Here is a 27,793-nt window from a genome sequence, read left to right on the forward strand (position 1 = left end):
TCTCACACTCACAAGAACGACATCACAGGCAGCAGCAGTGCAAGCTTCTTACACTCACAAGAAGGACATCACAGGCAGCACCAGTGCAAAGTTCTTACACTCACAAGGAGACATGGCAGCAGAGGTGCAAGCTTCTCACACTCACAAGAAGGACATCACAGGCAGTAACGGTGCAATATTCTCACACCCACAAGGAGATCACTGGCAGTACACACCACATGAACACACTCCACAACACATAGCAACAATACATTGGCATTTATAATGCCATTAGCTCAAACTCAAATAAATCCGAGCCCGATTGCATTTCTAATGCTTGTTTCTAAGGGTGTCGCGGGTGTTGGCTCCCTTTATTGTCCTCTTCTATGTAAATGATCAATGTGCCCTTCGGTTTGTGAAAGACAAGATTGCTGAATCCTTGTGGGAATGCCTCAATAAAGATGTGTCCTTTTACAAGTGCCCTAGGGCTAACAGAACCCCTTTGCAGCATAGTAGAAATAATAATAATAAGGCTTTACTACCCCAGAGGGTAGATAGAGTGCCATAGGGTCAAAAGAAAACTTTTATAGTCATTTGAGGCAAACTATAATGACATTTTACTATACCAGAGGTAGATAACTATGCAGAGCTCAGGGAGACTCTCTGTACACGACGTGCAGTAGAAAATCTGAGGGTCTTAGTTTCTGTTGAGAGTGTTCTAGAGGGAGCGTTTGTAGTACAACTTTGGCCCTTTTTTAAATAAGGACATGGATAGGCTATTAGACAGATTTTTTCATTGCCATTATAGCCTATGATAGTAATACATACTGCTTTATTATAATACCATGGGACTCCCACTTCGCGACGGGGAATGATTCAAGCATGTGAATCTATGAAAGATCCAATACTGGATAAAAGATGGTATTACTATGTTGTTTTCTCAAAATTCCTTTTGACAACACTCACAAGAATATTGGTTAGTGAAAAACATATAAGGATTTAATGAGAAGCTATTGTGTCCATGGTAAGGAACTCAGCGCATCTGAATTGCCCTAAAGGAGAAGTAATTTGCAGGTAATCGGATTAAATTTGTATGTGATCAAATTGGGCTAGGTAAATTACTACATGCAACGTGAAATTGGTCTAAAGGAGGCTATTTCAGTATTGAGCTCTGGGCACTTATGGAAATTACAGCACTGGACGACTTTAGCTACAAATATGCATACGCCTTAGAATTAAACTATTTGATAAATATAGCACTGTGCTACTTTGGCCAATAATAGCAAGGTGAGGCTATAGAAAATTATAGTGCTGCAATGCTACAAAAAAATCTAGTACTGTCCTATTTTAGCAAAATCTAGCATTGTGCTTCTTCAAAAAATATATACAATACCCTTTTTAGGTCTTGGCTGGCGAAAGCAGTGCGCATGCGCTGCGCTCATCATACGAGAGCTTCTTGGAATCAATACAGATTCCAAAGCTCTCGGAGGTAAAGTTGAAGCCCCGCCCTTCTTCCTCATTGGCTGGCGTCTTCCTGCATGCAAAACGCAGGCTCACGATTGAAAAGGAGGCTTCTTAGTTCCTCCTTATTGCCGCCTTGTCTCCTTTTAGCCCTGCCCACCGGGATTGGATCTCTCACTTGCGGCGTTACACACTCATTATTTGCTATGCACCATATTTTTTCCAACGCTGACAGCTTGCTTATAGAGCTTCTTCAAATATGCTCCCTCTTCGCTTCACAGAAACACGGCTGGCTGCAGCGCTTTCATTGCAGTGGATCAGGATCCACTTGAGCGATTGACTTTGTGCTTAGTTTTTGTAACTTATTCCCTATACTTCCACAAAGTATGCCCCGGGAGCGAGCAGTTTCATTTATTAATGCTTGTTCCATTTATTAATGCTTGTCTCTCTGTGCCACTCCAAGATCTCTGTTTTTTTGTCTTATTTAAATTAGTTGAATCCAGAGTGCGCGCTTATGCCCCAGACAGCCACTTGACGGCCAGACACTACAGCCCATCCTGAAACCACTTAAAACGGGCACAACTGGACTGAGAAATCAGCCGCCAAATGGGCCTCAGGCACCGGCCCATTGGGGCGATTAAATAGTTTTTCAAATTTAACAGACTGTTGAGGTAGCTGAGGCACGAGCACGGATCCCCCGCACCACAGTCAGCCGCTCGGATTGCTGCGCCACATCATATACCGGCTTTCTATCCTCTAGTTTTCTATACTATCTGGGACACGTGACGCATGGTAGATTCAGGGACGTGCCACGGTTTTTACCACCGTCTGCAAACCTCCATCTCCCGTCGTTTTTTTACATGTATAAAAGTAAACCACGAAGTGTGCTCATTTGTTTGCAGCACTGTAGTAGTATAAAAATGCCTTCCAGCTTTAGCGATGCCAAAGTGAAAGTTCACCAGCATGAGGGTGTACCTGCCAGAGACTGACATCACTCCCTAATGTTCAGAAAACACTGTTTTGGGGCTGGCTCCCAGCTTCCCTATAGTGCAGCATCAAAATAACGGTGCGCTTGATGTATTTTACTAGGGGGCAAAAAGAAGGAAGAGTTATATATGGGGGTTGCCCCCCTCTCTCCGAGAATCCTTGAAGCTTTGGACGCGCCATGGTATCTGCATTCTTCGGTGAAATTCTCTCATTGAACGTAAGAAGGACTGAAACCTCTCGTTGGACAGTCACAGGGACAGCTTGCTGTACATCATATGAAAGGTATCATTTTCATAATTGAAATATACGGCTAAAGGGGTTGCCGAGGCTCTCTTGTGTTTAGCTGAAGAGAGAAAGATATTTCTGGGGTGAGCTTTCTCAAGAAGGGGCTCGTTTGATGGCCGCGCTGATTGTGTTTCCTATTGTGCACCTCAACAGCGCATCCCCCCTCGTTTCTTGCCATAACAGGACATTGCTCGTTATTGCAGGTGAACCACTCGCCCAGCTTCTCGAGAGACTCCCGCTGGACAGAGAGGTGAAGGACGCCCTGCTGAGCCAGTCCAGAGCGGCGGGCTATACCTAAGTGTCTCCCCACTACAACCAGTGACCCTGCCTTGTTCTGTTTACAATTTGAAACCCTTGTGGAGTCCTTGACTTGGCAAGCTTCAATTACGGCATTCAGCAACCCATCCATGGCAGTTACTGAAGAGACTTCCTCTGCAGGTACTTGTCCTAACCAACTCCTCTTTTCCACCAACATTTTTTTTGCATCATTTAGCAACACCAATCCAAACTTCTAGTTCATAACTACTTAATTTAGTTTAGAAACTTCAAACACCATCGATTTTGATGTTTTTTTCACGAATATTCGAGAACTGCCTCTAAATATCAGTCAAATAAGTTGTGTATCAGAAACATGGACTGCTACTCTACCTCTGGGTTTGGGCGATCTTGTAAGGGGAAAATGGCATCAGGGAAGTCTCAGTGGGTTGCCTCGTCATCTGCATCACTAGAGAGTGAGGTATGCCGGTCCCGATGATCCTTTCGGTCCATGTTCCTGGTTATATGCTCTACAGTGAATCTCAAACTAGCTCTGGCAATAGTACGGGCCAGTAGTCCAACCATTAGGTGACTCACTGGACTCAAGGTCTTGAGCTAGAGTGCAAGGTGGTGGAATCAGCTTTGTGTCTTAAGTGTCACACACTGTTCTCTATCACATCAATGTCAAATGCTTGTCTCGCTGTAGTTGCTTGCGTCTTGCTTCCTTGTGCCCCTTTTGCTGGCGGCACTGGCCAACTCTGATTCATTTCTAGACAAAGCCACTGGCGAACCTCTGGCATCGTTTGCAGACGTGGAGAAAATAAAATAGTCCTCTCCCTTTTCTTCCTGTTATTCTGAGTATTTTGTGATTTGTGGGAATACATAGGGTAGGGATGGGACAGTAGGTAGTACAAGGTACCAAACCTTCCCCCCTAATGGGTAATTTGCTATTGGAATCTTTAATGGGACTACTTTGTCTCACGGATCTGTGACAGTTTCTATTTGCTTGCTTCCTTATATCATTTGAAAAATGCTGGCCATTATTCTATATTTATTTTATTTTTAAGACCTGTTAAATGTCATCTCAAATAGCTTAGTCAGTCTAGATCATAGGTACATCCCTGTATAAATGACTTCTTTCCATTTTCGTCATTGAGTTCCACCCACTGTATCAAATATCTGCACAGGTTTTTTCCATACTGTTTGTACATAGCTTGGGCAGGAGTCCCCTTCACTAGTAGCTTCTCTTCCTTTCATTACTTAGCCCCAATTTCTGGCCCATTTACTCCCAGGAACACATAAAGGTGTCTGCCAGCATTGTGCTGCAGCTCTTGGGAGATAGATGACTGGAAACACAGGAAGGACTGCACATTTATTTTTTATCTAATTGTTGTCATGGAGGGAGGCAGGAAAGTATCTTTCACTCACAGACACTGATCACCTTTCAAAGCTAGCACAGACGCTAGAGTGGCTGGACCTTTAAGCTAGTATTGCATCCGCATTCAACCTTATAGGCAGCAGTCGCAATCATCAGGAACCACCAAGGCTTCCCTCACACCATCCAAGATCCCGACTGCGGCCCAGTAAGTTTTTTTGTTTTTCTTGTTTGTGTCTGTATGTATATATGAATGTATGTGTATTTTTGAGTGAATTGGTGTGTATGCTTGTGAATGTTAGGTGAATGAGTGCATGCGTATGAATGCATGGATGTGAGTGCGTGTGCATGTGTGTGTTGTAGCCCGCTCCCAACCCGCTCCCACGCCATGAAGAATTTTTTTGTTTTGCTAATAACTCTGGTGCTGTTTGACCAATCAGCTGGAAAGAGCATAGTTGCGGGGTGAGTTTTTACTCCTTTCTTAAGGCAAAAAGGCAGGTCAGTGGTTTAAACTACAAAGCTAGCTGGAGAATGGGATAACTACTGTGTTGGTCCATGGAGGCTGCAGCCTAAAGCTGGTGTTGGCTGTACATGACAAAAGGCTGCTTGCTCTTTAGGGCATAGTCTCTGCCGGCTCGTAGAGCCTTGAAGTTTCCAAGATAGGTAGAGCACAATGCTGAATACAACCTGCCCCTTCCTCCACTATCCAGAGGCGCTGCAGTCGGTTGCTATGGACAATTAATCATTGATTTTAACATAAATCTAAATTTTTTTATTTTAACCGGCTTTTTTTGATGCTGATGTGAACACAGGCCACATATTATAATGGTTTAATGAAAATATTATCTTAGGGAGGAAAAAAACATTTGTCATTCAAGGAAAATGTTTCATAGGCAACGTCATCCGCAGTGGGCAGATCACATCCTCCCTGCATCTCTGTTCTTGTAATGCTTTTTCTTGAAGCAACGCCATTATTTTTGGTTATTCATTTTTATAAACCTTCTTGTGTAGGGTTGACTGGGTTTCAGCAATTGCATTACAGATGCAGCACCAGCCTTATTTTTTAGCTTACAAATTTGTAAAGATGCACTAAAAAGGCTGAGGAATTGAGTATGTGTGACGCAGAGGCCCTAAATTTAGCAAGTCTCACCAGCCCTTATGATCTCAGCCTTGTCATAACCGAAGAACGCAGTACATTTCCAGATATTGAGCATACAAATTCCACATCATGCCACAAACTTCAACAGCACTCCACATAATTAAACAAAACTACATACCACTACACAACACAAACTACAATTTCACATAATTCCATTCCATAACACACAACCCCACTCCACATAATTCCAGTACACTCAATACCACTTAATTATTCTCCACATAATTCCACTGCACACAATGCCACATAATTCCACTTCAGAAAAACACTCCACACAATTCCAATTCAACCTACATAATTCCACTTCACGCTACATACATCCAATCCACTCGAAACCAAAACCCATAGGTAAAACACATTGGGCCCGATGTAGGTTATTTCGATTTACCTACTCTTAAATACCGAATCATACATAGGAATCAATGGCAAATACCGATTCGGTAATTACCGAATCGGTAAATACCGAATCCTGCCAGGGGGAACGGGGTGTCATTTTGACACCCTGTAGCACCCCAATGTCAGGCTTGTGTGCCATGTGGCACACATACATGCCCTAAGGGCATGTCTGTGTGTCACATGGTATAGGTGTACATGCACAGATGTGCATGTACACCTGAATTCGTTATTTACCATGCAATAGTATTACATGGTAAATAACAAATTCTGAGGGGCCTGTGGCACTGTTTAAAGCGCCACCTACATCTGCATTTACAGATTCTGTATTTTTACCGAGTCTGTATTTACCAATTCGGTAATTTTACCGATTCGGTAAATACAGATTCGGTAAAAATACAGAATCTGTAAATACATGCCCCCTACATTGGAGCGGCTATGAGCAGTCATTGGGGGGGGCCGGGAGTGAGGGAGGATTTTCTTCACTTCCAACACTGCAGTTACGGTTCTACATTAAATAACATGCTAGTCACACTTGACTTGACGCTGTTAAACTGTAACATAAATAACCAGGCAATAACATGCCCCACATTTACAGGTAGAGACGCAGGATCATTTATAGATCATATTCTTTTGTCTAGCAGTGGAGACTTTACTGACTTGTATGTAAATGAAGAAAGTCTCAGCGACCATAACAGCATCCGTGTTACCCTCCTAGGGCATGGTACCCCAACAGTTTCAGGTGAAAAATGCTCTACTGACCTAGTACCCATTAGACCGAAGGGTCTAAGGATTAGATGGACTGGAATTAATTCTAAGGCCAAGCAGAAGGAGGTTCTTACCAGTTGTAAGAACCAAATTAGTTCCTGTCTAGATAACGAATGTGACCCTGGTTGCTTATTATTCCACTTTGTCTCCATTAATAGTATTATTGATGGTATTTTTACTAAGGCCCCGACATCCAATAGTGGTCCGAAGCAGGGGTGGTTTGACAAGCCCTGTATAGTCGCCCTTCGAGAACTTAAGAACGCTTTAGGTACTAAACCACGTGATAAGGAGGGTATAAAATACCTCAGGTCTAGATATAAAATAGCAATTAATAATAGGAAAAGGGTATTACAGACTGAGGCGTGGGATAAGTTGAAAGAAGCAGCCGAGACCAAAAACTGCAAACTTTATTGGGAAACAATTAATAGTCCTTTTCTCAATAAAGAAGATGTTCCAGAACTAACATCATATGTGGCATGCAGCGATTGGGTCAGTCACTTTTCCAAAATTTTTAATCCAGAAGGGTTATCCCTTGAGTCACTGTCTCCTGAGTCTACCGCTTGGCTACCCCTCCCGTTGGGAATAACATTAGAGGAAAGCCATGAAGGAATTTCTATTAGCAAAGGAGGCAAGGCCCCTGGCCCTGATGGGGTCCCGCTGGATTTATACAAAGATGAACCAGATTTGTGGGCTCCCATCCTGGTGAGGATATTCAATTGTGCGGCAGAAACTAATTTCCCTTCTACCTGGGGTCAATCAGTTATTATTCCCTTACATAAGAAAGGTAACAAATCAGAGGCTTCCAATTATCGGCCAATTTCCTTGTTGGACGCCTCTGTAAAGGTAATGAGTAGGATTTTGCTCAAAAGGCTAGAAAATTGGGCAACTGATTCAAATATTTTAACTAGAGTCCAATACGGCTTCCGGAAAGGTTTGGGCACATTGGATCAATGTGTAAATTTGGACCTTTTAATTAACAAATATACTGTGGCTAAAAATAGCAACCTCTTTTTATGTTTTGCTGATTTGAGTAGCGCTTTTGATTTGGTTAACCACGCTATTCTTTGGGAGGTTTTGCTTGAAGCAGGGGCACCGAGGGAAATCGTCCATTTCTTAGCTAGACTTTATGAAAAACTCTCCTGTAAGGTCCGCTATGGCACCCTAGGCGAATGCACCCCTTTTTTTAAAGTTTCACGGGGCATACGCCAGGGATGTGTTTTGGCCCCTCTTTTATTTTCCCTCTTTATCAATGGTGTTGACCGTTCTCTGGTTGACATCCCAGCAGACGCTCCCCTGATTGGAGGAAAACCCGTCCCGCTGTTACTTTATGCGGATGACGCTGTTCTTTTATCTCGAACACAGATTGGCCTCCAGCGCTTAATTGATAGTTTTATGCAGTTTATCCAAATTAGGAGGCTTCGAGTGAACAAAACTAAGACGTATGTTATGTCATGCGGTCAGGCAGCAAAGCAGTCAAAGCATACCTTTTTTCTGGATAAAGAAAAATTGACTCATGTTAAATCCTTTTGTTATTTGGGAATTACATACAACAATAGTGGGACTTGGACCTCTGAATTTGACTCTATTAGACTAAAAATGCTGCGGTCCACCAGCAGTATTTTTCGATTTGCCTCTAAACTTGGCTCACGAAGCATTCCAGATATGATGAATATATATAATGTTTGTTGTGTCTCTTCTGCACTGTATGGGGCAGGTGTATGGGGCCACAGCGAGGGCACATCCCTACAGAAGGAGGAAAACAAGTTTCTAAGGAGGTTGTTATGTGTTCCCCCTTCTGCCTCTGTTCAATTGATCCACGAAGAGGTCTGGGTCGAGTTTATTTCTGACTTAGCAGCAGTTCGGCCACTTTTATTGTGGCGTTCTATTTGGGCTAAGCCAGAGACTCGATTCACTCAAGATATTATTCTTGACTGTATAGGTTTGGACCACTCTTCACGCATACAGTGGTTGAGATACATTCATCGCTGGTATCTTCTTCTTTTTAATATTGATGTGTTTCTTGAGCCAGAAGAGGTTGTTTCTATTCCAAAAAAAGAAATTAAGACAACGTTTCTAAATTTTCAAAAGGCAGAGCGAGATAAAATTTCTGGTAATTTAACCACCGTGAAATTTTACAAGGACCTGAATTTAATCTCGGGGTTCCAACCCTACCTTGTGTACGTGACCCGTCCCTCTCATCAGTATGTATTAACACGTGTCAGACTGGGTATTGTTCACCATTTGGTTGCATTCCCAAACACGAAAGCCAGATCAGAGACACCCTGCCCGTGCGACAGTACTTCCCGCCAGAGTAGTTGCCATTTTTTACTTTTTTGTAAATTTTTGAAATGTACAGCTGCCAGGAAATGTCTATCAAGTAAACCCTATTGATTTCCTGTCTGTTCATTTATGAATGTCTTGTATTTTTGTAACAGTCTGTTGATTTTAAAAGGAAAGACTACCTTTTAATTGTTGCACACTAGCCTTTGCACATCTTCCTACTCCTTTTCTTATTTGTGTTCATATTGCGATTTTAATATCTTAACTATGTATCTTATTATGCTTGTATGATTTGTATGTACAAATCGAATAAAAGCTTTTTGAATTTGAATTGAATTGCCTACCTACATCGGGCCCATTGTCCTTTATAATGACAATAGCTCTAATTCCCACAAATGTAAGACCTATTGCATTGCAAATGCTTGTATATACTTTAGTATATACTTATTGTATACCTATATATATATATGTACTTTGAGGACTCTGGAGATCAGCCCTGGGACTTGTCTGCTTCTGCTTAGGGAGTTTTTGTTCTGTTCAACTGCCTCTATTTAACAGTCTAGATAGAAAACGACCAGCAGAGGTCAATAAAATACCAGAATCACTTTAGAAATCTCTAGTTTCCAATCTATAGAAATTATCTTCCCGAGCACCCGTAGACAATAATATTATTTTCAAATCTTGTATTTTCAGTGATATGACCACCGAAGGCTCTGATTTATATTAAAAACACAGCTTTGGACTATACCATTGCCCGCTGAAAGGCAATATTTCTCTCCATGTGTTCCCATACCTGGTGTATCACGCAGTTTGGTGCTTAGCTTCCCTCCATGTTAAAGAACAGTAGATATTTCAGCACCCAGGCTAATGTGCTGCATAGCTAAATACATAGAAGGTCCCAAAGGCGAGACCGATTGCATTGCAAATGCTTGTTTAGTATTGTACCGTGCTACTTTGATATGCAATTGTATTTGACTAATTTGGTACAACATAGGACTGTGCTACTTAAGCAAGCTGTAGTGCTGTGCTGTTTGGACACACTAGCACAGCCACAGCAAATTATCGTGCTGTGCAACTATGGCACTGTCCTACTTTGGCAAAATAATGCACTCTGCTACTTCAGTAAAGTGCGGCGCTGTAATCTGTCACTGATCTGCGATGGCAAAATCTGGCACTGTGCAGTTAGGCTAAAATATAGCACTGTGCTGATTTGATAAAGTCGAGTACTGTGCTATTTTGGCAGAATATAGGTTTGGGGAAATGTAACACCGCAGTAGTTTGGTAAAATTTAATTTGCTATTTTTACAAAATGCAGTGCCATGCTACTTTGGTACAATATACGCTTTGCTACTTCGTCAAAATATGTTACTGTGCAACAATGGCAGAATACAGCATTGTGCTGCTCTAGTAAAATCTGCTTGTGCAACAACAGCGTGCCTCTGACACCATAAATTCAACAAACTTTTCATTATCCAAACGATTTTTTAATTAACGTTGGGATATCTGCATTTATCTTTTTTCTTTTTCAATTTTTCAAAATACACAAACACAGCCCACTGTTGGGCATTAGAAACATTTCTTAATGTGTAAAATCTAGACAAGGCAGTGTGATCTGTAAATATATACAGTGAAAAACAACTTAAACAGGTGATGATATATACATTAGAGACAAGTGTATTCTAATAACAAAGAAAACATAGGGAAATATTAAGAATATTTCAATAGTACAAATGGATGTAAGTCTCTCCATCCAACGTTAGTCCTATTACTTTGCAAAAGAGCAACAAGGGCAGACTATAACTTTTTACTGTCCTCAGGCTGATAGTACTCTTCTATGCCAGGGGAGAGGTCAAGGGAATTCTTTCCAACACGAGGGACAGAAAAAACCTTTCTTATTTAACATAGATCAGTGTGCTATGAACACAGGCGCTAGAAGCAGGGGTGCTGGGGGCGATGCAGCACTCCCAAAACAATCATGCAAGAGTTCACAAGGTGAATTAGCAATAAAGATGCCTGTACATTTTGGGTTCATCTGTCACATTTGTTGTGCATTCAGAGACAGAGGTCAAAAGTCAGACTCACTCTTCTGCCAAATTGCTAGTCATTCTTCTAACATGGAAATTGCTGCTTTCTTTCTCTGAAGGCAAAGTAAGTGTGCTTTGTAAAGTAAACTATGGGACAGTCTGGCTGGTGGAAAAGGCTACAGGATGTCATTTAATTCTAACACACAACAAATGTTAAATACTTTGAAATGGACTGTACAAATATTTCAAAATATATCAGCCATCAGGAGAGCGCACATTAAGCAGTTTTTGGCATCCTGAAGTGGGATGGATCACAGATTTCAATATGATCAGAAGAATCAAGACACTTTACTTGGTGATGTGCAAATGGCAAATATTCGCTGAACCCCAATTTCCAAACGCTGTTTGTGCGCTGTACAGTTTTACACCTTTACCACTCTCTTTCGGGATGGGCACGGCTCATTTGCTGCACTTGTTCTTGGTGTGGCGCTTGGATTTTTACCAATCCATATAACTTCATTGATAGCAACACCCCAGCTCTGTAAATTGTTCCAGCACCACTGGCTACGAAGTACTGTTCTGCATTTTATTGTGTAATATCTTGCAGAGGCTTAATTTGATAAACGATATTACTGTTACTTTGATAAACTAAAGCCCTTTGCTACTTTCTTAAAATAAAGCAACTAATATATACTGGGACAACATATACTGAGAAAATGTTACTTACTATAGCCTGGGACTGGTGCAGTCTGCATTTTGTGGTTGCAAATGGCCCAATTTGCACAATCAGACCATTTGCAACCGCAAAAATGCCTTTTGAGATGTACAAAGCCCAAATTGCGCTTCTGTGCAGTAACTTAGTACCGAATTGCAATTTGGGTTTAGCAATTTGGTATTTGGAAGGAGCATGTTGAGGACCTCCATTCTGGATATCGAATTGGAATGAATGTAAAAATATTCTGCGACCAAAATGTGGTTGCAAAACATTTGCAATTTACCCCCAATTGAAAGGTGGTGGTAACCCATTCGCAAATGGGAGCGGGTCCCCCTTTGAAAATTATTGGTATAGTATTTTTTAAGAGCAGGCAGTGGTCTCTCTCAACACTGCCTACTCCTAAAAAATTAAACGTTAAAGTTTTATTTTATTCTTTTTAAACGCATCCTGGATTATTTAAAAGCAATCACAGACACAGTGGTCAGCTGACCCCAGCAGGCCACCATCCCTATGATGGCGTTGATTCCTAATGGGTTGCAAATTGCAACCTACCTCATTAATATTCATAAGGTAGGTCTATTTGTGACCCATTACGAATTGCTAATGAAACTCAAAAAAGTTTCATACATTAGGAATAATGATTTCCTAATTGCGATTCACAGAGAATCAAAATGAGGAAATTGCTATTCCTAATTTCTGTAAATCTAGCCATTAGTCTTTATAATATACACAGAGTTGGTGCTGGCCCTACCCAAAGGGGTATATACTCTCACCTCATGTTATTGGCTGTTTAGTGTATTATTTCACCTCTTAAGGAGTGCTTGCACTGTATCGGACAGAGGACTATTGTTTCATTCCAAAAGTGCTTTACCTCATCATACATTACATTCTTAATCTCATGGATATATTCTATACATAAAAACAATCTTTTTTTTCACTGCAGAAGCCTTTTTTATGTTCTAGTCAAGACTCAAATGCAAGCAGGAGCTTTTGGCTTTACCAATGTGTGTTACCTTTTTTAGGCCCCTTACCATTTCTCAATTTTTCTTTTCTTCTAGCAAGCCCCTTTATGTTGCTCTCCTTACTCCCTTTCTCTCTCCAGTTATCCTCAGACTCTCCTCACAATATTTAAGTCTTTTCCCTCACCTGCCATCCCCTCAGTACCCCTCCTCACTTTCCTCTTTTTCCTCCTTTGTCAGCCCTCTCTCTTTCTATGTCTAAGTCTTTGTTTCTTAAATCATGGCATCCCTCCTCTGACAACTGTATGGAAATTAACATTCTACCAGCCATTGTGGCAGGGATTCTGTTGGGAAACAGAACTGTGCCTTGGGAGAACAGGATGTCAGGATGTAGGGACTGAGTTTTACTACCATATCAGTACCTGTAGCCCGAAATCTGACTAGCTCACAGTGCCTCATCTGCACTCCTAACCATCCACAGTAACAGGTCATTTTGGCAAGCCTAGAACATGAACCATAGTCCCTGAGGAAACAGTGGAAACAGATCATCACCTTTCGTTCTCACTCATGCATGTCTATAGTAAACAGAAGAAATATTCCAAGGTAGTTTACAATATATTTATTGAAACTATCATAGTCTACTTTGAAGCAGGCTTTCTGCAATAAGTAAACAAATACAGCTAAGAAAAGTAATTAACAATACTAACAGAGTGTAAACTATGAACAGCCTGACCATGGCAACAAATATATCTGTCTTGGCCTACCCTCCCTATGTGAGCACAGAGATATAATAGTGATCTCTGGGATTAGCAACAAAACCCATACCCGGTGTATGTATATACATGGTACACATCATAGGTGTAAACTAAGACTGCTGCCCCGTTTTAAGACTGGTCCCTCTGCTGGAATTTTCCCCTCTAACCTCCAAGGGGTCGAGATACAGTTTATAATTATAGAAACTGTTATGTTAAAAAACCTGCTGCTGTGCTACTCTTATATGTCTAAAAACATCAGGATATGTTGCTGACCAGGCACAAGAAAAACAGTAAACCATGTTGTTCGACCTAGTCGAAGGAAAAGTCAATGAATAACAAATATTATGCATTGCATTCTAAAATAATATTGTGTCACAAAAATAAATGTATTATGTGTGACTGCGTGAAGCGAAGGCAAGCTAAAGCTGCTAATCCATGTAACCAAGGGAGAACCAAATGGGCCTAGAAGGCGAAATACTACACCCCCTACATGGTTAGGAAACTAACTTAACGACTAACTAAATAAGAAAAACACAAGCACAAGCTAAGCAAATCAATGAGATATGTTATACAAAAAATTATAATCATAATAAAAAAATATATATCTATTTGGAAAACATTGCCAAATTAAGGTGAGTTGGAGATACCCAAGACTTCTTCCACAAGATCGATTGTTAGTGAATCTAGAATGGATTCCTCGCTCTGCTGACGATAAATCTGCAATAGTCCGGTTAAGAGCTCCAAAGAACAAATATGATCCTCTTCATCAGCCAATGCTGCGGAAGTAGCCGGGCAACCTGCACCCAGTTATTAGATCCAGAGTTTGGTGTTCCATCTACCCCAGGGAGAGGGAGTCTTAACAAGCATCTTCAAGCAGCCACAAGTTCATTGGACAATACCGAAATGGGGTCGTTATCGGACTCATCAACAGAATCATGTCCATAGGAATAGACAATTGCAGAGCCAAGAAGATATCATGTGCTCATTAAAAAGGGCACCATAGGCAATGAACCTGTTTACACAGGTAAACAGGGTGGATCGGAATGACAGTGACCAATCAGTATTCAGTTCCTGGAGGAAAGTAACTCCAAAGAGTTGTATTATGAGCTCACAGCACAGCTGGACCGGTGGTAGTTCCAGCACCAATGGGCTTCAAAATGGAACATATTATACGTATTAGTACAATTAATGAAAAATAAAAAGGATAACCCATACTGATATCAGTAAATTGTGTCCTTTCAGTATTTAATCCAATGACACAATGACCGTCCGTCCAAGATTCTGGAAAACAATATAACATAGCACCTAAGGTAAGACCCGCACCCTTGTGTATAGAGCCCTGCTCACTTAGAGCAACAACAAATAAATAATAATCTCACTTGTCTGTCCAGTCATCTAGAGTTGACTAGAAACTTCATACTTGAGGAACAGATACCATCCCAGCCCATCAACCGGGTAGAGATTACAAACAGAACCCCATAGCGTTATTGAAAGATATCTTAACTAAGGTCAGTACTTGAAAAATCATTAAATCACTGAATAATAAAAACATTTTGTAAAACTGAAGTTAGAAAAACTTTCTCTTAACAGTGAGGCACAATATTTGACCTCCAAACCCACAGGAACTAAATTGGAAAAAACTGTTGGGTCATCTGGACATACCAAAGAGTCAGCCCAAATAAGGTATATAGACGACCTATAGTAAATCTAGTGGCAGATCTACTATCGAACATCAAAAATATTGATCAATTTCAATCTCATCTTTTTGTTATAGTACTACGGAACAATTGGTATAAACAAACAGTTTTCCAGTACGATTCTTTTAAATTAAAGCTGCAACTTGGAGTATATCCATAAAGTAAGTACAATGTAGTGTCTGGGATATACTTTAGAGGTTTGAACTAAGTTTCTTCTTGTAAAAATCAATGTGTCAAAAACAGGAGTCCATAGAATAACAAATGTTAGGAGATGCATTGTTGTGATCTGTAATGTTTAGAAAGTCACACTCGGTTTTTTCTTCTAAGTTATGAAATCTAATAGAATTGCTGTATTAGAAAAACATACTATTCATGTCAGTATATGGCCAATCAAAGATTGTGGTATTAAGGTTTTGTCCCTAAAAACTAGTATAATATTGTAATAATTTTTTTTATATATTTTTCAAATTAGATTGTTTTTATAAAAGAAAGCATTGTCCTGAAGAAGGTGACCAACGTTTTCACCGAAACGCCGCGTCGACAGTTTTTCTTGTTTCTATTAAATATGTTTTTTTAACAAATGTGTGTTGAAATAATATGTAATGTGATGTTTGAATAAATTGTATGAAAACTTGATTTTAACAACATTGTGACAATATAAGCAGACCAAAAAACTATCTTTTCACAATAAATTGCATAAAGTGCAAAACCTTTCTCTACTTCATTCTTTGTCGAAATTGTATTATAATTTAGTTGCCATAGAATTATTCATAAATTGTCCAAATCATGGTAGATTTGTAAATTTGTTATTCTGTGGGGTAACACTCCTAACATTCATTTCCCTGACATGATTACCATAGAACTAGGTTGAGTAGGGGGACTATATATTTAGTCCCAGCTACTACCAAAACCAGAAAAAGGGATCCCTTTGTTATTTATCGATTATCGACCCATTCCCTTTTTTCTCAAAGGGTGCCTCCCAATACAACTTTTGTGACTTCAAAATGGAACATCCATTGCATAGTAGCACAAATAGAATCAAAATGCTGCAAATGAGTAATTACAGCAAGGATATACCTCTGAACAACTGGAAAATAATGAATGACTAAATGCTGGTATTACTCCAAAAATGTGTTGGGAGGTACTGACCAAGCCAGTTCTGATTACTTTAACAAAGTGTGCAATTCCAGCAGTATCGGACACATTAAATATTTGGTGCACAAGTGCACCGAAGTGTAATGGAAGATTGGTACTGAGCAAGGTCTGCATTTCACTGGATGTCTTTGCAACCTGCAGTTCAAAAGTTTCTTGGGCAGATGGTAATGCCACATCCTTTTAAAACAATAAGGCTTTGAGTTGGCTGTGCTTGTTAAATTCTGCCTTCAGAGTTGGAATTGAAGGCCACAACAGAGCATCCAAGATTGTATGCATAAAGGGGAAAAGCACATTATTGCAGCAGGTCACTACCTGGTCGATCGATAAAAGATTCGGGATCCCGGCCTTAATCCTGCAGCAGTCTTGGCCGCTTAACATTAAATAGCTTTCATTTGAAAGGAAAGTAATGAGGGGGAGAATTGAAGAGGCTGGTATTCCTTTTAGATAACAGGCCGAATTCGCTACTGAAATATTGCATGCGCCGTGAATGCTAATGTGTTTACAGACAAGTGAGTGACTACTATTAGAATCACATTCCTTTCCATTAAGAAAGAACTCTTTCTCAGCCCGATAACATCAATAAGAAAGTTCGAGTGACCATAACTCATGAATAAAGCTCCCTATAGGGCTTCATGTCTTCCCACAGGGAAATGTTTCATGCAAGCGGCGGACTGGAATGTCAAACTTGGCAAAGATATTACGCCATGTTTCAGACACACTGTGGATGGTGTTTCTGCTAGCGTGAATGGGACCTGTTCTAACTTTTTGAGATGTAACATTGTGTATGTGGCATCTTTTATGGGCATGAGTCGTTGTTTGCGTGTCAGATTGAAAGACAAGAATAGTTGTGTTGAATTAAGGTAACTCCATGGCATGCGACTTCTTTTGTGAAACTGAAGTGTCTGCATGATAGATCTTAGCTGACTTTGCCTATGGTACACTGAAGACATGCCACTTTGCAAAATATTGATAACAGACAACACAATGTTGTTTAAGCTGTAAATGCAAGACAACGTATTACAACTATTATCAACAATAATACGTACTTTATCCAAGATATCAATTTGTCTTAAACACGCAACAACTTCCATTTGTGATAATTTCCAAATGTCTTTACATGTGGCATAAATACATCTTTCAGAACATGAGGGCAGATTTACAAGAAACTGACGCATCTGTAAAGATGCGTCCATTTCCCCGCGCCTGCGTGAACAACCCTTGCACCACCATAGATGTGCAGTATTTACTATACGGCACACTAATGCGCAAGAATTGACAGATGCGTCAGAAATACTGATGCGTCTGTTCGCGGAAAAGTCACGCATTGCTGGAGTCTTGTCGCAAGCACAACACAACTCCAGCAATGCGTGTTGCAGCCTATTCCCAACACACTATGTCACTCTTTACACCTGCTTCAAGAATTGACAGATGCGTCAGAAATACTGATGCGTCTGTTCGCGGAAAAGTCACACATTGCTGGAGTCTTGTCGCAAGCACAACACAACTCCAGCAATGCGTGTTGCAGCCTATTCCCAACACACTATGTCACTCTTTACACCTGCTTCAAGCAGGCGTAAAGGTTTTGACACAGTGGCGTCCTAAAAGTCATGCAGTGAAATCTTGTAGATTTCACTGTGTCACTTTTACGAGACTTTCCTAAATGGGAACACCTACCTTCGATACATTATACCTGACGCAGGTATAATGTCACGCAGGGCTTTACAATGTGACGCATCTCCCTAGATGCGCCACATTGTAAATTTGCCACATTTTTTATGCTGCCGTTGCGTCACAAAAGTGACACAACAGCAGTGCAAAAGTGGCGCAAGGATCTTGTAAATCTGCCCCTTGGAAACTTAGAACCCAGTAAAAAATCAGGTAGGTCCGTGTCTTCTGAAAGGAGAGAAAGATGTTGTTTTACTGCAGACTGTGTGGAATGTTCCAACCATTGTTGCCACAGTTTCCCCACCGAGTAGGTTATGACAATACCTGAATGCTGAGAGCGGGAATAATGGGAGGCGGGTCTGCTTGCCTTAAACCCCGGTGTGGAATTAAAAAGACGAACAGTCCAAACATTTGTGTCTACTTGTCACAATAACTACCCGTTGGAACCTGAAAGTGTGGAATTAAATGTGTTTGTATTAGCATCCACTGCTGGAAAATCGACACAAGAGTAAAAGACCTCTTAGGAGTAGCCATCATGGGCTACAACCACAAAGATAAAGTCACCCCCACATGTGGGGGTCTTCGGTGAGGGATATGATCAGCTGGGTGTCGTCGGCGTAGGAGATAATATTGAGGTTATGTTGTCGTGCGACGTGGGCGAGCGGTGCAATGTAGATATTGAACAGCGTTGGGCTGAGAGAGGATCCCTGTGGGACGCCGCAGATGATCTCGGTGGATTTTGAGCGGAAGGGTGGGAGGCGGACGCTCTGGGTTCTGCCGACGAGGAAGAATGTGGTCCAGGCCAGGGCCTTCTCTTGAATTCCGGCGTCATGGAGGCGTGCTGATAGGGTGCGGTGGTAGACTGTGTGAATAGCTGCTGATAGGTCCAGGAGGATGAGGGCGGCTGTTTCTCCTTTGTCCATCAGGATCCTGATGTCATCGGTGGCGGCGATAAGGGCGGTCTCAGTGCTGTGGTTGCTGCGAAAACCGGATTGGGAGAGGTCCAGGATGTTGTTGCCTTCGAGGTAGCGGGCTAGCTGTTTGTTGACAATCTTCTCCGTCACTTTTGCCGGGAATGGGAGCAGGGAGATGGGCCGGAAGTTCTTGAGGTCCTTGGGGTCCGCCTTGGGCTTCTTCAGGAGGGCGTTGATCTCGGCGTGCTTCCAGCTTTCCGGGGTTGTTGCTGTCTCGAAGGAACTGTTGATTGTCTTTCGGAGGTGGGGGGCGATGGTTGTGCTGGCTTTGTTGAAGACGTGATGGGGCAGGGGTCAGATGGGGATCCGGAGTGGATGGAGTTCATGATTTTGATGGTGTCTTCGTCGCTGAGGTTGGACCAGGTGGTCAGGCGGCTGGTGGTCGCAGGGGTGGTGGGCTATATGGTGGGTGCGGGGGTGTCGGAGTTGAAGCTGTCGTGGATGTCGGTGATCTTGCGGTGGAAGAAGGCGGCCAGGGAGTCGCACAGGTCCTGTGATGGTGGGATGTCGTTGATGTTAGAGCTGGGGTTGGAGAGTTCCTTCACGATGTTGAAGAGTTCTTTGGTGTTGTGTGCATTGTTGTCTAAACGGTCCTTGAAGGCGGTCCTCTTGGCGGTCCTGATGAGTTGGTGGTGTTTGCGGGCGGCGCTCTTGTGCGCTGTGTGGCTGTCTGGTGTTCGGTCGTGAAGCCATTTCTTCTCCAGCTTCCGACAGGTGTGCTTGGAGATACGGAGGTCTTTGGTGAACCAGGCGGCTTTTTTGTTGGTGTGGTTGGTTGTGGAGGTCTTGAGGGGGCGAGGGTGTCGGCGCAGTCGTTGATCCACTGTTTGAGGTTGGTCGCAGCGGTGTCTGGGTTGGTGGGTTCGGTGGGAGGTCTTAGGGCGAGGGTGGTGGTCAGTTGGTCCTTGGTGACCTTGCCCCAGCAGCGGCGTGGCAGCTGTTGGGTGCGGTGGTGTGTGGTGGGTTTCCTGAAGGTGAAGTGGACGCATTTGTGGTCGGTCCAGTGAGGTTCGGCGGTGTGGTTGAAGGAGATGTGGGGGCTGGTGGAGAAGATGGGGTCCAGCGTGTGTCCAGCGGCGTGGGTGGGTGAGGTCATGAGCTGTTTGAGTCCGAGGTTGTCGAGGTTGTCGATCAGGGTGGTGAAGTTAACGTCATTGTTGTTCTCGAGGTGGAAGTTCAGGTCCCCGAGGAGGATGTAGTCCGTGGAGGCGAGGGCGTGTGTGCTGACGACCCTGCGCCACCCTACTTCAGGCATCGATCTTCTCTGCCAACACCATAGGCTGAGGTCTGTCCACTACTGACAATCTATATCTCAGGGCTGAACCTTAACTTTCAATTCAACCTTCATTAACTCCTTAGCCAAGAATGCCAATCACCCAATTAATTTACTATATGGAATCACACACTTCTTCAGAACAAGATATTAAAGCCAACATGCATTGTTACTATCGAGACTTCACTATGGGACCTTGATTTCTTAAGTTCGTCCAAAAACTCACCTTGCTGCACTTTAAGCCTCGCTGAATTCTGCAGCACCGTCACTAGGACTGGTGACTCTAGTGATATCTATCACCAGTATAATGTGCTCCTTATGCTGGGTCTCTGTTAATTGCAAATCAACTTTCAAACTTGTGTACCGTGTGCATACATCCTTAAATGCAGACAACACTCACTACCTGATGAACAGTCTGAAGATATCAGGAGGATCCCGTCAACGATGAAGCTCAGACATTTTTTGATGTATACCTCCGTATTGAACAGAAAGGACACCATGAACTAGTCTTTCTCTGCATGCGCTCTAAGAATTTGGAATACTACCCTGCCATCTATTTGTACCATTGCCTCCTCAACTACCTTCAAACAAGAACCTAAATTCTTTCTCCGTGATCAGTATTTTCCCACACCGTCCACCTAATCACCTGTCTCTACCTCTCTGCTTTCACCATGTTTCTTAGTGCCTGATGAAGATATCATCTGTTTTGATTGCTGTCTTTATTTGCTTTTGCTTCAGTTATTTGTTCTCTCTTCTTTGTGAATCATTACCCTACCACTGTTGTGGTACTAATTATTACTACTAATATACCACTAGTATTTTCTTGCTGTTGTTCTTTCTCTGATGCTCTATGGCCTTGTACATACTGCATAAAAATGCCAATAAATAAACTAATAAACACTCGGGCTCGAAAAGGATGGTTTAAAAAGCATATGCGTCGTTAATGACCATACAGAGGGTCCTACAATGATTAGAAAACATTTTCTAAGGCGTAAGAGGTTGAAGATCAATCTAGAGAAAAAGTAGTTTAAAGAAGCCATTTTGGAGCTGAAAGCTGCTAGCCCAAAATTCTACCAACCCAAACAGGTGCACATGCCGACTAAAATAAAATCAGTTTCAAGAGTGTGCTTCACCAGCCCTGGTTGATTATGTAAATATTTAACAATATCACGTGATAAAAACAGGCATGGCACATCAACTGTCCAAGCCAGTATGATTTTGTGGACTTTGGAGGTGCTGACCTGTGGACGAATATTTGCATTTTTAGAAAACATTGTTCGAACAATCCTCCTTCCGCTGGAAAGAACACCATTACGTGCTCCAATAAGTCATTGCCCCAGACAGATATATTTATCGTCAATTTTCATTCAGTTCCTTTGTGTTTATTCATGTAATTCCGCCTTTCATGGAATGATATATAGTGTGGGGATCATTGCGTCATTTAATCTCGGAATGCAGGTTGCTACTTTCTGCTCTTTGTATAATTCAATTTGCTAAAGATTTCCCAAAACCCCTTTCATCCTGATCTATAGATGCTGCACTTGCAAATACTACGGTGAGCTCACTCGTCCTCAGAGACTTTTCTATGAGGCTAGCTCCTTCTCTTATGCACTGACATCTGTTTTTATGCAGAAAATGAGTTCGCTTTGCAAGACTTTGAGCCTCATGGGTAACAAATTTGACAAGTATTATATACATGTCAGACAGCAATGAAGATTTAAAATAGAAGATCCAATTATCTGGTGTTTCAGCCTTGACCCTAATGCCTTCACGTACAAGGCAGCTCTGGATGTAGGCAAATCATATGTTTGATGTATCACCGCCTCAATGCCTATGATGCTGATGCAATCAGTGTACAAGCACATGGAAGGACGCTCTTCACCACCAGGGCTATTCTGGCAGTATGTGGGCATTCACAAGACAGCAGCATTTGCTCATCAGAGGCCTGCAATCTATTTAAGAAGTATTGGTAATAAGACACTGGCCTGGTGCATGTCAAAGATTGATCACACAGTGCATCCTAAGTGACCACAACTTTGGCTCCCCTTCTGGGACCTTGTCTATGCAGGCTGAATTAGTGTTTCTTTTGCACTGAGGATTCTCTATGTTAACACATGCTAAATGCAAGACTTGGGCAACCTATATCTAATGAGAAGCAATATTATAGGAGACTTGTGCTTTCCAACCAACATTAGCATACCCAAATCAACAGAAACGATGTATTGCCTATTAATGGATAGTCTTATGTCTTGTCCTGCTATTTCTTTGGTCCTTTCTACAGCACTCGCTTTCTAGCCTTCCTATGACACATGCTTTCTTCTGGAGGCATGTGTCAATGCCCCTTTTCTCTGTCTGACCAAACATTTCCTTAATTTTATCTAAACTACAGCTAAGATCTGCCATTTTAAAATAGGTGAATGTATATAGCGCAATCCCACCACTCGAATGGTCCCATAGTGTTTTCAGAATCTGGGTGCAGGTTAGAGTCTGGGTTTCAAGCTAACTGAAGTGAAATTGTCCTTAGTTAGTGTAGTATAATTAGGGCTCCCGGTTTTATGGTATTTATTTTTCTCACATTTCCGTCTGTATTTATCCATATTTATTTTTTGGTCATTTTATCTGTATTTATCCACATTTATTTTTGACGCAAGTAAAACAAACGCTAAAGCTAGTATTTTTCCACATTTTTTTAAATTGACATGTACACTTGCACTAGGTTGTTATAGCTGTTTTTTTTTAAATTGGAACCTATGCTAAGTGCACTTTACAGATTGGGAGCATATTTCTTCCCTGTCTTCTAAGAAAAGATGTGTGAATTAGTGATTTTGATTAGGTCTCATTTGCGCAGCTGTCTTGCAAAATGTCAACACATTACTACCTTTTTTACTCACATTTAATCATCTATCACAGAGAGTTTTTGCTCGAAGAATATCAGAGTGTGCACTAGAAAACGACCTACCCCACAAGGCATTGTAAATCGCCAAAATAGCTAAAGATTCCTGCATATTCATCTGTACAAAATAGTGCTTTGCTATGGACACTATGGAGAAAATACAGGGCATCAGGAGGTGCAACAGTCATTTCTGTTCTTGGTTTTATTTTTATTTAAGTAGCAGTTAAATAAACTTTAAATAGAAAAATGAAGTCATGTTAACTGACTTGCTCACCTCTCACTCAGCCCCACTGCCCAACAGCGTGCACAGTGACTGAGAGAGGCAGCCAGGCTTTATGCTAATGGTTGTTGTTGGCTTTTCTGCCCCCTGCCCTGCCACATCAACCTCCTTCACCCTCTCATAAAAGAAACAAAAGGTTGCTGGAGCTGCAGCCGATGTCCTGGGGTGTTTTCACACCTCTTATGGTCATCAGCTGCGCACTGCTCCAACAATTAAATTGCGTGAACTGCCGCTGTGAGGGGTGCTGGAGTGTCTTTGCAGACACAGCGCTGCCAGTTTCGCCCCCCCCCCCCACCCCGTCTCTGGAGCAGTTTCAGGGCAGCAGATTCCTGTTTCTTTTGGCCGCCTCTATGCACCTCTGACCCGTATTTTACTAAGATGCAAGGAGTCAGGAGGAGCATTTGCTTTGTAAGTATATTACCGTTTTGATATATAAATACAGACAAAAAACAAAACGTTTTCCGTCTGTATTATATGTAAAAATCCGTTTAAACGGAAAACCGGGAGCCATAATTATAATGTTGTAGGAGAAAAAACTTTAAATGCAATGAAAGTTATTCTCTATTGTACTGTGGTGTTACCTTAGGGGAGGGTTTTTATGTATTTAAATCACAAGTCATATGATGATCTATAAGATAGGTTATAGTGTTGCAGTACCTCCTTTCTTTAAGGTAGTAAGCAACAGGAACCAGCATTGCTTGTTGTGTGCATATTGCCATACCAATATGGTATAACTAATCCAGAGATACACTTATATACATTTATATACAACTGCAGTAAAACGAATTCATTATACCTTAACAAACCCTATGATTAATTAAGCCACTGTGGCGATAAGATCTGCTATTAGTAACCTAAACTCATGGAAAAACAAGGCCAGCTTGATTTTCAAAGAATGTTTATTTAACTAATATTTAGAAAGTGCGTTAAATTCTTTTATTAAAGCAATTTTATTAAAGTCTTTGCAAATGGTAATGACAGTTTTAAGTAAATTTCAAAAGCCTATAGGAAATATATCATAAGCAACGCTACCCAACTTCACAATACTCACCAAAATGTATTCGTAAGCCCATAAACTAACATGATATATGTTGACCAACTGAATCATGTGACCTAATTAACCTATTCTCACAATATATACATTTATATACAACTGCAGTAAAACGAATTCATTATACCTTAACAAACCCTATGATTAATTAAGCCACTGTGGCGATAAGATCTGCTATTAGTAACCTAAACTCATGGAAAAACAAGGCCAGCTTGATTTTCAAAGAATGTTTATTTCACTAATATTTAGAAAGTGCGTTAAATTCTTTTATTAAAGCAATTTTATTAAAGTCTTTGCAAATGGTAATGACAGTTTTAAGTAAATTTCAAAAGCAAAATTCAAATAGAAAACAGCATTTTAGTAAAAAAAAATCTAAGTTCCTGACTACTCTTGCTATTTTAAAGGATAAAGGGTAAAAATCTTTAGGGCCTAAAGAGTCTCTTACGTGCTCCAAGAGAAGTCCATCAGCACGACACTTCCATCTAAAGGTCAGCAAGAAGCAGCAGCCTCTTCCCCGGGGGAAGAGTTTTTATACCTTTCTACGCTAAACTAATCTAAGAAAAATTATATTTTTCTGCTCAAGTCAAATTCTGATTGGCTGTCAATTGACAGGCCATCATGTCATTGCATTTTCTGAACCTTAGTGCCGTCTCTTTCTTAGAGTCCATTGTCCTTTACTTTTAGAATTGCGAGGCTTCCTCCAGTTTGCAACATTATAATAACAGAGTTCGTAGCTTCCTCAGCATGTCATACTCCTCTGCCGGTTCCTGGCCTTGGCCTTGCTTGACTAAAGAACAGTCAGCTCATCACGTTTCATTTTTCATCACGTCAATGGCTTTGGCAGGAGAATCGACCACATTTGGACTCTTGCTTTTCTCCGAGCAGAATTTTCCTCAATCACGAATGCACTAGGCCTCAAAAACGCTTTCACGTTAACTAGTATACAAACAAACATAAAAGAATAATTAATGCAAGAAATGAAATTCGTTCTGTTACCCACCCATCATTGCTAATGACTAACCCATTTAGTCTATATTACCTAGCAAAAGCAAACAAATAAAGCAGCATTTGTATCTACCATTCTTCATTTAGTCCAGCAGAATTCTCCGCATACCTGTATAAAATAAAAGACACCACATAGACAAAAGCATACATAAAATATGCACATGCCATTAATAAAATAGCCGCAATTAATAAAACAAATAGACAAACAAACAAGGTTAGTTAATTAATTTTCAAAAACATACTTGCTGCAACATAAAGCACATAATGTTATTCCCATGTGTTCGTGTATGCAACTTTAATCTAGGTTGAATTAATAAACACACAACACACATCATTTTTAATATTATTAATTATTTATGGAAGTGTAACTTCACGAGCTGAAATGAATGCATTTCTGAAACTCGCTCCATCACTTGTACATATTGTATCCAAAATAACAATGAACATCGCCACAATGAGATCTACTGATGTTTTTCACGCTGTACTTTAATGACTTAGTTACCAAGTCAACCTGCTTAGCATCATATACCTAGGAAGCTGAGCCCAGTAATGGTTTAAAAGGCACAGTCATCTATCAACAATTACCATGAATCCACACACAGCACAATGTGCAATTATAGCTGGGCAACCATTGCAACCAGGCACCAAACCTATGAGTGAATGAATTGCGGGACTTGTAGAGCGTGCGACTACTCCAATTTCAGTGTCCCGGTGCTAGTGAAAATTCCTGCCAATAAGCCTGTAGCCCAGCTACAGGGAGTACCAAGGTGTGTGAGGAAAGTTTTACATAGGCTGGAAGATCTGGGAACGAGTGTAGGATAGGATTTTACTCACTAAACATAATGGTTACTTTTTCATATTATTCTCCCAAATTTAGGTCACCTTTGCTAGTATTTGTATTATAATCATGATCATTCTGATTCATGTTTTCTGCAGTTGGTAAAATATAATAAACTCTCACTGATATAATCTATTGTGTGTTTACGGATTTGGGAACAGTTGTCTTCCAAATGGCTCTTTTACAAATGTGTGTAGCCCACATAGAATAGAGTGAGATACCTGTCAATTATCTTTTTCTCTACAGAGCAATGGCTACATCTAAAATGTGGGTTCTAGGGAAATCTAACCAATTATACCGTGGACAAAAAGGGAAGGTATGCAGCATTTTTTTTTGTTCGTTGTACTATTTCACACCACATTTTCTTACGTTACTGTTCTCATTCGGGGTTAAAATAATGACCCGATTCCACATATCGAGTTACCAAAAAGCTGCACATGGAACTACAATTGTTGAACTTTCCGCCTAAGATTTTCTGCAGACTACCCGGAGAATTTGCAACGGTTATAAAAAGTCTCTAAAATTGCTTTTTTCTTGACGTTATACCTCATTCTGCCCTTCAAAACTCACAATTGGTAGGTAAAATTGCCCGATTGGGGGTGTTGCAGCCGAGCAAGCTCCATTAGCCTCTATTTTCAGGGGCTATTTTACCGCCCTATAACTCAGAGGTGCTCGAAAAAAAGGCCTTTATTTTATGCAAACCAATGTTTTGTTAGGAGACTTTAGTATTCACAACATGACCTGTGTATTTTCTAGACAAAAAGAATGATGGCATAACGTTGAGAAAAGTGTGTACATCATTACCCAGGTTTTGAGATTGACTAAGTACCTTATAAAATGTCATTTGTGTTTTCCTCCACCACTTCGTGTACAAATTGGTATACTTAATAAATATATCATTGTGAATTACAAAGGTATTTTTGTTTCTCATCAGTAGGGACAGTTTAAATAGTTGTTGAATGCTTTGCTGCAAAGTTTAATGTTTCTGAATAGATAGCGATTTTAAAAAAAACAATTACAGATTTTCTTGCTGTGCTGCATATATAAATGCTGATAAATAACTTGCATGGCGTGGCATTCAAGAGCATTACAAAAAGAAGGAAAGGCAAAAGAGCCCTCCTGGTAAGGCAGCAATGGTTGCAATGAATGAAGCCTATTAGAACTGTAGGTACTGACACTAGTATTTTAATTTTAATGCCGTTTGTTCCATTCAGTTACACGGCCAAGGTACCCTATTAAAGAATGGGCATTCTCTGCACTGGCTGCAGTTCATTTAGCAAATTGCTGCAGCCCCATGTATGGCGTGAAGGGTCGGTAAAACTAAATGGGTGTGGGGTGCAGGAGGTCAGTGCACCAGTCCAGGCACCAGATCATAAGGAGGCTAAGAAGATCAGCTGAGGATGACTAGAAGGTGGCAGGGACTCTGGCATATGTGCACTTGACGAATTAGAATAAACGCAGCTGGGAGAGACAGACTCCATTAATGACTGAAGTACTGTGCCCTATTAATCATTTATCAGTTTATCAGTGTGGAATACCAGTACACATACTCACAAATGCTGCTCAG

General features: G+C 41.1%; 1 long non-coding RNA gene across 1 annotated transcript in view; it reads left to right on the top strand.

Annotated features, from left to right (window-relative positions):
* Positions 1 to 15,795, top strand: part of LOC144821495 (uncharacterized) — a 786,063-nt gene extending 770,268 nt beyond the window's left edge. Inside the window, exon 6 of the long non-coding RNA XR_013608371.1 lies at positions 15,565 to 15,795. This is a non-coding gene — a long non-coding RNA (uncharacterized LOC144821495). The remainder of the gene's footprint in view (positions 1 to 15,564) is intronic.
* Positions 15,796 to 27,793: the final 11,998 nt, after the last annotated feature.

Source organism: Lissotriton helveticus, chromosome 2_2 (assembly GCF_964261635.1).
Source record: "Lissotriton helveticus chromosome 2_2, aLisHel1.1, whole genome shotgun sequence".
NCBI lineage: Eukaryota > Metazoa > Chordata > Amphibia > Caudata > Salamandridae > Lissotriton > Lissotriton helveticus.